The sequence below is a fragment of the Triticum dicoccoides genome, chromosome 3B (genome assembly GCF_002162155.2).
Source record: "Triticum dicoccoides isolate Atlit2015 ecotype Zavitan chromosome 3B, WEW_v2.0, whole genome shotgun sequence".
NCBI lineage: Eukaryota > Viridiplantae > Streptophyta > Magnoliopsida > Poales > Poaceae > Triticum > Triticum dicoccoides.
Window position 1 is genome coordinate 428,861,413 of NC_041385.1, and position 8,631 is coordinate 428,870,043.

The window sequence follows — 8,631 nt, forward strand, 5'->3', positions numbered from 1 at the left end:
TTGGCCCATTAGGCCCATATCTTTTGTCGAGGGTGCCCGGAACCCCTTCCAGTGACCCGATATGTACCCGGTACCCTCCGGAACACTTTCGGTGCCTGAATACTATCGTCCTATATATAAATCTTTACCTCTCGACCATTTCGAGACTCCTCGTCATGTCAGTGATCTCATCCGGGACTCTGAACAACATTCAGTCACCAAATCACATAACTCATATAATACAAAATCATCATCGAACGTTAAGCGTGCGGACCCTATGGGTTTGAGAACTATGTAGACATGACGGGGACACATCTCCGGTCAATAACCAATAGTGGAACCTGGATGCTCATATTGGTTCCTACATATTCTACGAAGATCTTTATCGGTCGAACTGTAATGACAACATACGTTATTCCCTTTGTAATCGGTATGTTACTTGCCCGAGATTCGATTGTCAGTACCTAGTTCAATCTCGTTACCAGCAAGTTTCTTTACTCGTTCCGTAATACATCACCTCATGACTAACTCCTTAGTCGTTCGCTTGCAAGCTTATGATGTGTATTACTGAGAGGGCCCAGAGATACCTCTCCAATACTTGGAGTGACAAATCCTAATCTCGATCTATGCCAACCCAACAAACACCTTCAGAGATACTTGTAGAGCATCTTTATAATCACACAGTTACATTGTGACGTTTGATAGCACATAAGGCATTGCTCCGGTATCCGGGAGTTGCATAATCTCATAGTCAAAGGAATATGTATATGACATGAAGAAACCAATAGCAATAAAACTAAACAATCAATATGCTAAGCTAACGGATGTGTCATGTCCATCACATCATTCTCCTAATGATGTGATCCCGTTCATCAAATGACAACACATGTCTATGGTTAGGAAACTTAACCATCTTTGATTAATGAGCTAGTGTAGTAGAGGCTTACTAGGGACACGGTGTTTTGTCTATGTATCCACACAAGTATCAAGTTTTCGGTTAATATAATTCTAGCATGAATAATGAACATTTATCATGATATAAGGAAATATAAAATAACAACTTTATTATTGCCTCTAGGGCATATTTTCTTCAGTCTCCCACTTGCACTAGAGTCAATAATCTAGTTCACATCGCCATATGATTTAACACCAATAGTTTACATCTTTATGTGATTAACACCCATAGTTCATATCGCCATGTGACCAACACCCAAAGGGTTTGCTAGAGTCAATAATCTAGTTCACATTGCTATGTGATTAATACCCAAAGAGTACTAAGGTGTGATCATGTTTTTCTTGTGGGAGAAGTTTAGTCAACGGGTCTGCCACATTCAGATCCGTATGTATTGTGCAAATTTCTATGTCTACAATGCTCTGCATGGAGCTACTCTAGCTAATTGCTCCCACGTTCAATACGTATCTAGATTGAGACCTAGAGTCATCTAGATCAGTGTCAAAGCTTGCATCGACGTACCTCTTTACGACGAACTCTTTATCACCTCCATAACCGAGAAACATTTCCTTAGTCCTCTTTAAGGTAACTAAGGATAATTTTGACCGATGTCCAGTGATCTATTCCTGGATCACTATGGTACCCCCTTGCCAAACTCATGGCAAGGTACATAATAGGTTTTGTACACAACATGGCATACTTTATAGAACCTATGGCTGAGGCATAGGGACTGACTTTCATTCTCTCTTTATCTTCTGTCGTGGTCGGGTTTTGAGTCTTTACTCCACTTCACACCTTACAATACAGGCAAGAACTCGTTCTTTGACTGACCCATTTTGAACTACTTCAAAATCTTGTCAAGGTATGTACTTATTGAAAGTCTTATCAAGCATCTTGATCTATCTCTATAGATCTTGATGCCCAATATGTAAGCAGCTTCACCGAGGTCTTTCATTAAAAAGTTCTTATTCAAATATCCTTTTATGCTATCCAGAAATTCTACATCATTTCCAATCAACAATATGTCATCAACATATAATATCAGAAATGCTATAGAGCTCCCACTCACTTTCTAGTAAATATACGCTTTACCATAAGTCTGTATAAAACCAGATGCTTTGATCATCTTATGAAAGCGTATATTCCAATCTCCAAGATGCTTGCACCAGTCCATAGATGGATCGTTGGAGTTTGCACACTTTGTTAGCACCTTTAGGATCGTCACAACCTTTTGGTTGCATCATATACAACTCTTCTTTAGTAAATCCATTAAGGAATGTAGTTTTGACATCCATTTGCTAGATTTCATAAAATGCGGTAATTGCTAACATGATTCGGATAGACTTAAGCATCGCTACGAGTGAGAAAATCTCATCGTAGTCAACACCTTGAACTTGTCAAAAACCTCTTGCAACAAGTCGACCTTTATAGATAGTAACACCACCATCAGCATCTACCTTCCTCTTGAAGATCCATTTATTCTCAATGGCTTGCCGATCATCGGGCAAGTCCACCAAAGTCCACACTCTGTTCTCATACATGGATCCTATCTCATATTTCATGGCCTCAAGCCATCTGTTGGAACCTGGGTTCATCATAGCTTCTTCATAGTTCGTAGGTTCGCCATGGTCTAATAACATGACTTTCAGGACATGATTACTGTACCACTCTGGTGCGGAACGTGCTCTGTTCAACCTACGAAGTCCAGTATTAACTTGATCCAAAATTTCATGATCATCATCATTAGCTTCCTCTCTAATTGGTGTAGGCATCACGGGAATGGATTTCACTGATGTGCTACTTTCCAATTTGAGAGAAGGTCAAATTACCTCATCAAGTTCTACTTTCCTCCCATTCACTTCTTACGAGAGAAACTCCTTCTCTAGAAAGTTTCCCTTCTTGGCAACAAAGATCTTGCCTTCGGATCTGTGGTAGAAGGTGTACCCAATTGTTTCCTTAGGGTTCCTATGAAGACACACTTCTCTGATTTGGGTTCAAGCTTATCAGGTTGAAGCCTTTTGACATAAGTGTCACAACCCAAACTTTAAAAAACGACAGCTTAGGTTTCTTGCCAAACCACAGTTCATACGGTGTCATCTCAACGGATTAGACGGTGCCCTATTCAACATGAATGTAGTTGTCTCTAATGCCTAACCCCAAAATGATAGTGGTAAATCGGTAAGAGACATCATAGATCACACCATACCTAATAAAGTACGGTTACGATGTTTGGACACACCATTACGCTGTGGTGTTCCAGGTGGCGTGAGTTATGAAACTATTCCACATTGTTTTAAATGAAGGCCAAACACATAACTCAAATATTCGCCTCCGCGATCAGATCGTACAAACTTTATTTTCTTGTTATGATGATTCTCCACTTGACTCTGAAATTCCTTGAACTTTTCAAATGTTTCAGACTTGTGTTTCATTAAGTAGATTTACCCATATCTTCTCAAATCATCTGTGAAGGTCAGAAAATAACGATACCCGCCGCATGCCTCAACACTCATTAGACCGCATACATTGGTATGTATTATTTCCAATAAGTCATTGGCTTGATCCATTGTTCCGGAGAATGGAGTTTTAGTCATCTTGCCGATGAGGCATGGTTCGGAAGTATCAAATGATTCATAAGCAAGTGATTCCAAAAATCCATCCGTATGGAGTTTCTTCATGCGCTCTACACCAATATGACCTAAATGGCAATACCACAAATATGTTGCACTATCATTATCAACTTTGCATCTTTTAGCTTCAATATTATGAATATGTGTATCACTACGATCGAGATTCAATAATCCATTTACATTGGGTGTATGACCATAGAAGGATTTATTCATGTATACAGAACAACAATTATTCTCTAACTTAAATGAATAACCGTATCACAATAAACATGATCCCATCATATTCATGCTCAAAGAAAACACCAAATAACATTTATTTAGGTCCAACACTAATCCCAAAGGTAGAGGGAGTGTGCGATGGTGATCTTATCAACCTTGGAATCACTTCCAACACACATCGTCACCTCGCCCTTAAGTAGTCTCTGTTCATTTTGCAACTCCTGTTTCGAGTTACTAATCTTAGCAACTAAACCAGTATAAAATACCCTGGGGTTACTATGAACACTAGTAAAGTACACACCAATAACATGTATATCAAATATACCTTTGTTCACTTTGCCATCCTTCTTATCCGCCAAGTATTTGGGGTAGTTCCACTTCTAGTGACCATTCCCTTTGCAGTAGAAACGCTCAGTTTCAGGCTTAGGTCTAGCTCTGGGCTTCTTCACGGGAGTGGCAACTTGCTTCTCATTCTTCTTGAAGTCCCCTTGCTATTCCTTAGCCCTTTTTCTTGAAACTAGTGGTCTTGTTAAACATCAACACTTGATGCTCTCTCTTGATTTCTACCTTCGCCGATTTTTGCATCGCGAAGAGCTCGGGAATCTTTTCCGTTATCCCTTGCACATTATAGTTCATCACAAAGTTCTAGTAGCTTGGTGATAGTGACTAAAGAACTATGTCAATCACTATCTTATCTAAAAGATTAACTCCCACTTGATTCAAGTGATTATAGTACCCAGACATTCTAAGCATATGCTCACTGGCTGAGCTATTCTCCTCCATCTTGTAGGCAAAGTACTTGTCAGAGGTCTCATACCTCTCAACACGGGCATGAGTCTGAAATACCAATTTCATATCTTGGAACATCTAATATGTTCCATGGTGTTCAAAACGTTTTTGAAGTCCTGGTTCTAAGACTAAAGCATGGCGCACTAAACTATCAAGTAGTCATCATATCAAGCTTGTCAAACGTTCATAACGTCTGCATCTGCTCCTGCAATCGGTCTATCACCTAGTGGTGCATCAAGGACATAATTCTTCTGTGCAATAATGAGGATAATCCTCAGATCATGGACCCAGTCCGCATCATTGCTACTATAATCTTTCAACTTATTTTTCTCTAGGAACATATCAAAAAAATATAGGGGAGCTACATCGCGGGCTATTGATCTACAACATAATTTGCAAATACTAACAGGACTAAGTTCATGTTAAATTAAAGTTCAGTTAATCAAATTACTTAAGAACTCGAACTTAGATAGACATCCCTCGAGTCATCTAAATGATATGTGATCCAAATCAACTAAACCATGTTCGATCATCGCGTGAGATGGAGTAGTCATCAACGGTGAACATCTCTATGTTGATCATATCTACTATATGATTCACGTTTGACCTTTCGGTCTCCAGTGTTCCGAGGCCATGTCTGTACATGTCAGGCTCGTCAAGTTTAACTTGAGTATTTCGCATGTGCAAAACTATCTTGCCCCCGTTGTATTTGAATGCATAGTCTATCACACCCGATCATCACATCGTGTCTCAACACGACGAACTGTCGCAACGGTGCATACTCAGGGAGAACACCTATAGCTTGAAATTTTAGTTAAGGGATCATCTTATAATGCTACCGCCATACTAAGCAAAATAAGATGCATAAAAGATAAACATCACATGCAATCAAAATATGTGACATGATATGGCCATCATCATCTTGTGCTTTTGATCTCCATCTCCAAAGCATCGTCATGATCTCCATCATCACTGGCTTGATAACTTGATCTCCATCGTAGCGTCATGGTCGTCTTGCCATTGCTTCTACAACTATCGCTAACGCATAGTGATAAAGTAAAGCAATTACATGGAATTTGCATTTCATACAATGAAGAGACAACCATAAGGCTCCTGTGTTTGCCAGTAACTTTTACAAAACATGATCATCTCATACAATAACGTATATCACATCACGTCTTGACCATATCACATCACAACATGCCCTGAAAAAATAAGTTAGACGTCATCTACTTTGTTGTTGCAAGTTTTACGTGGATGCTACGGGCCTCTAGCAAGAACTGTTCTTACCTACACATCAAAACCACAATGGTGTTTCGTCAAGTTTGCTGTTTTAACCTTCAACAAGGACCTGCCGCAGTCAAATTTGATTCAACTAAAGTTGGAGAAACAGACACCCGCCAGCCACCTTTATGCAAAACTAGTTGGTCGGTGGAACAGGTCTCATGAACGTGGTCATGTAAGGTTTGTTCGGGCCGCTTCATCCAATAGTACCGCTGAATCAAAATAAGACGTTGGTGGTAAGCAGTATGATTATCACCACCCACAACTCTTTGTGTTCTACTCGTGCATACCATCTACACATAAACCTGGCTCTAATGCCACTGTGGGGAAACATAGCATGCAATTTCAAAAAAATTCCTATGCTCACGCAAGATCTATCTAGGAGATGCATAGCAACGAGAAGGGGAGAGTGTGTCTACGTACCCTCTTAGACCGAAAGCAGAAGCGTTTGATAACGCGGTTGATGTAGTCGAACTTCTTCTTGTTCCGACCGATCAAGTACCGAATGTACAACACCTCCGAGTTCTGCACATGTTCAGCTCGATGACGTCCCTCGAACTCTTGATCCAGCAAAGTGTCGAGGAAGTAGATGAGTCCCGTCAGCGCGACGGCGTGGTGATGGTGATGGTGAAGTGATCCGCGCAGGGCTTTGCCTAAGCACCGCGAGAATATGACCGAGGGTGTAATCTATGGAGGGGGGCGCCACACACGGCTAACAGATGTTGTTATGTGTTCTAGGTGCCCCTTCCCACGTATATATAGGTAGTAGGGGAAGGGGGGCAGCCTTGGGGCGCCCCAAGTAGGAGGAGTCCTACTTGGGGGTCTAGTCCAATTCGCCCCCCTTACCATATTGTTCGGAGGGGGAAGAAAGAAGGAGGGAGGAGGGAAGGAAGGGGGAGGTCGAATCCCTCCCCTTCCTTCTCGCTTCCCCTCTTTCTTTCCTCCTCTGGTTCGGCCCATATGAGGGGTGCAACAGCCCCTACTGGCTACTGCGTTTCCCCTCTTGGCCCATTAGGCCCATATCTTTTGCGGGGGTGCCCGAAACACCTTTCGGTGACCCGATATGTACCCGGTACCCTCCGGAACACTTCCGGTGTCCGAATACTATCGTACTATATATAAATCTTTACCTCTCGACCATTTCGGGACTCCTCGTCATGTCTGTGATCTCATCCCGGACTCCGAACAACATTCGGTCACCAAATCACATAACTCATCTATAATACCTAAATAGTTCATCCCCACTAAACTAATTCTCTTGACATGCAAGCTATCCAACCCAGCAATCCTGCCACATAAGCAACTTTTAACATGCATAATGCCCTCATCCATCCATGTCATCATTTGTTTTTGGTGTTTTTTATGAAAAGAAATGGAGCTCCGGCTGGAGCACTACGGCCCTGCCATCTCTCTGGGTAATAACTCCAGCGCCGATCTATTTTCCATCACTAAATCTCCTACGTCACTTCCACTTAGTCTTCTCCACCAAATAGATGCAAGGATGGAGTTGCTCTCCCTTTTTCGATTAATTTTTCCCTATTATTTCTGTGCTCAGTATTGTCTGTTCCCCTCCCCTCCGATTTAGATCCAGTGCAAGATGTCCTGCCTCTATTTAATCTTCTCCCCTCCCCGTCATCTTCTCTGCCCACTTTCTTCTCTTCCTTGATCCTCACAACATGCTATTTGTGCTTCCGTCCATCTGCGTGTCGTGAGGTCGAGCCTCCTGATCGAGGTCTATGTTTCAAGCTATAACCTCCACATCTCGACAGAGCCAACTCCCTCCCGGGCCATGGCATTCATCAATACCATGACATTGCTGTCTATCTGCACGGCGTCATTGAGGTTAGGTATCCTCACGGGCATGTTCCTGAGTTGTGGAGTGATACTGGCTGGGAGGTTTCCCAAATCAACAGCAACTGATGATTAGTCAAAAGAGAGTCATAAAATTTGTGACATCATTCTGCTTCACGATGATTCATGATAGACCTGTAGGTTGCCATAGCCTTTGCACATGCTTTTCTCGGTTCAGATATGTTTGCTCAGTTCATTTTCTACCTTCAGTCATATATATGGGCTAGCTATTATGTAAACTTAATTACACTACATACACTTTAGTATCTGAACATGAATTTGATTTCCATGGACCTTGCAGTTGAATTCGGCTGCTAATATTTCTATCTTCATCTCATTTGTTGTCATAATTCTACATATACTTTATTTTTTCTGATTGCTCAAGCGAATATAACTATTCAAATGTGACACGGTAATATCATTCAACATTGATGCAATCTCTAAGAATTTATCAAAACATCTCGCAGCAACGCGCAGGGTATCTTCTAGTATAATACAAAATCTGTTGGGGAACGTAGCAGAAATTCCAAATTTTCCTACGTGTCACCAATATCTATCTATGGAGAAACCAGCAATGAGGGGAAGGAGAGTGCATCTACATACCCTTGTAGATCGTTAAGCGGAAGCGTTCAAGAGAACGGGGTTGAAGGAGTCGTACTCGTCGTGATCCAAATCACCGGAGATCCTAGTGCCGAACGGACGGCACCTCCGCGTTCAACACACGTACAGCCCCGTGACGTCTCCCATGCGTTGATCCAGCAAGGAGAGAGGGAGAGGTTGGGGAAGACTCCATCCAGCAACAGCACGACGGCGTGGTGGTGGTGGAGGAGCGTGGCAATCCTGCAGGGCTTCGCCAAGCACCACGAGAGAGGAGGAGTACTTGGGAGAGGGAAAGGGCTGCGCCAGAACTTGGGTGCGGCTGCCCTC